Source organism: Solanum pennellii, chromosome 6, assembly GCF_001406875.1.
Source record: "Solanum pennellii chromosome 6, SPENNV200".
NCBI classification, from domain to species: domain Eukaryota; kingdom Viridiplantae; phylum Streptophyta; class Magnoliopsida; order Solanales; family Solanaceae; genus Solanum; species Solanum pennellii.
This window is the reverse complement of record NC_028642.1, coordinates 42,955,736-42,958,509: the sequence shown is the minus strand read 5'-3', so window position 1 is coordinate 42,958,509 and position 2,774 is coordinate 42,955,736.

The following is a 2,774-nucleotide window of genomic DNA, read 5'->3' as shown; positions in this document are numbered from 1 at the left end:
ACTATTTTCCTCGTGGGAACGATCCCAACCTCACTAGTTGGGTTATTTACTTGACACGACCGCTTTACTTCTTATTTGAGAAGTAAGTTTGAGCGTATCAACATTCCATGTACTGAGCCACTTGACCTGCATCTTTTATTGATGCAGACACAGGAAACCAGAATCATCAACAGGAGCTTCATTGATACATCTAAGAGTTCGAGTTAGCCATGGTGAGTCTCCTTATTTCCGAAGGATTTCATCTGCTTTTCAATTTAGTCAGGATGCCTTGGGTCTTGTGCTGACTTCCATCTTTATTAGTTAGAGGCTTCATAGATAGTAAGTTAAGTTAAGAAGTCTGTATTATTCATTTATTTTATTAAATGTTTTAGGGAAAATGCACAAGTACCCCCTCAACCGATGCCCGAAATTCCCAGAGACACACTTATACTATACTAAGGTCCTATTACCCCCCTAAACTTACTTTATAAGTAACTTTCTACCCCCTTTCGGCCTACGTGGCACTAGCTTGAAAGGAAAAGTCAACCAGCGTTGGGCCCACAAGATAGTGCCACGTAGGCAGAAAAGGGGTAGAAAAATATTAATAAAATAAGTTAGGGGGGTAATGGGACCTTATTATAGTATAAGTGTGTCTCTGAGATTTCGGGCATAGGTTGAGGGGGTACTTGTGCATTATCCCAATATTTTAAAGACTTAAGTTACCTATTTTAAAGAGAGTTTAATATATAATTTTATTCAAAGTTTTTCATCTAAGTTAATGTATGTATTTGCGATTCATGAACTTTGTTCAGTTTTAAGTTTGTGTATGCTTAAGTTAGTCTTTAGCTTGTATTCAGCCAGGATGAAGGTTCGCTTGGAGACTAGCAATGGTCTTCGAGTGTCATCCACGTCCAGTGAGTAGGCTTGGGTCATGACAATTTGTATCTATTGTAACCACTTGATTTATCATTATGGAAAAGTCAATGAAGAAAGAATTGGGGCCAAAAAACTCCTTAACTTGGAATTAGCCAACCTAGTCCAGATTTGAAGAAATTAGATTCATTAAGGTGTAGGGAAAATCTAGTAATGAATAAAAGATCTAATTGTGAATTTTATTACATGAGTAGATAGCTAAGACGATAAGTAACTCGTAGCACTTTATGGAATCGAATTTGGACGAATAGAACTCTCGAAATTGATCTTTTTCATGAATATGTACATTATCTCAGTGCTAAGGCCGCTATAGTGGGATTTAGGCCGCTGGTGCAGCACCGCAAGTGTGAAAACGCTGCAGCGAGATGGGTCCTCAAGAGCGGGCCAGATGCATTTGAAAGTCGCTTATATAACCTAAGACGATCCTTTTTTATATTTTTGACTTTTAGGACTAAAGAGGCGCCATAGGCGAGTTCTTAACAAATTTTTCAATATTTTTGAAGCTAAAGGTAAGATTTTTACTCCCCGAATCAATTTTTGATCCGTAGAACCTATTTTATATGGTTATTATTGATGGGAAGAGTTTTAATCTAAGAATTATGGTGGAAAAAGCTCTAATTTGGGTATAATGATCTTGGGTTTGGTCTAGGGTTATTGGATTTGTTATAATCCGAATAATTAGACATTTGATTGTTGATCCTTGCGTGTATCAATTTCTTTTAAACCTAGAACAAGCGGAAAGAATTCAGAGAGGAAAGATTCAAGTGTCTTAGAGTCTTCAAGCTTGGATTCGAGGTAGGTGATGGTTGTGATTCTATGATTGTGTGATATACACTTATTTTGCTTCGTTGTTATACTTATATATGTATGCATATTTCAATATTGATCATAGATGTTGAAATTAGATAAATAAATATTGATACCATGAAATCATGATTGAATGTGTGATCTTGATGTGTTATTGTGATGTGTGATTAAGATCGACTACCACGTTCCAACACACTAACTTGGATCAAATTGCCACGTTTCAGCATGCTAACTGGGATCGGTTGCCATGTTCCGGCATAAAAATTGAATTGGATTTCCACGTCTGGGTGTGCTAACAATTTGACTTTGGGTTTCGTGAGAGGACCAACTATGTGATGAAGCATGTGAATTGTGATGTTTATTCTTATGATAGTATTGAATATGTTGATATTTATTCACAGGTTATAATGTTGTAATTACTTATTTATGTTACACTGGTGGAATAGTCGTGTTATCCTACCAGTACACGGTGGTTATGTACTGATTCTTACTTGCTCTTATTTATTTGAGTATAGGACATCTTCACGCGACTGTTGACAGACCTCGCCTAGGAGATCGGCGATCATTTCGAATTCAATGGTGAGCTAGTTCTTTCGGGCTGTCATGAGTTCTCTTTGTTTAAGTCCACTCTTTTCGGATTCACACTATTACTTAAGTTGTTGTTAGTTTTGGGGAAGATGAATGCGGAGATTTTGAGCGAAAAAATGCAGAAGAGACCACCTACGGAGCTTATGACGGTCCGTCGTGCCTGTGACGGTCCGTAGGTGGCAGCATAGTGAAGCTGCTGAAGGAAGATGGGGAAGTCTGACCAAGTGTGGGGTTACGCAGCTTGTGACGGTCCGTCATGTCTATGACGGTCCGTCCTGCAGGTTCGTCATGAAGTTCAGAGAAGTGATCCTAGTACCCAGATTCCAAGAGTTGAAGTGTTTTGGAACGAAGACCCTCGACGGACCGTTGTGCCTATGACGGTCCGTCATACTTGCCGTCGAGGGTAATGAAGAGAGCAGCAGAAGAAATTGCACAAGTATGGGACGACGGAATCCATGACGGCCCGT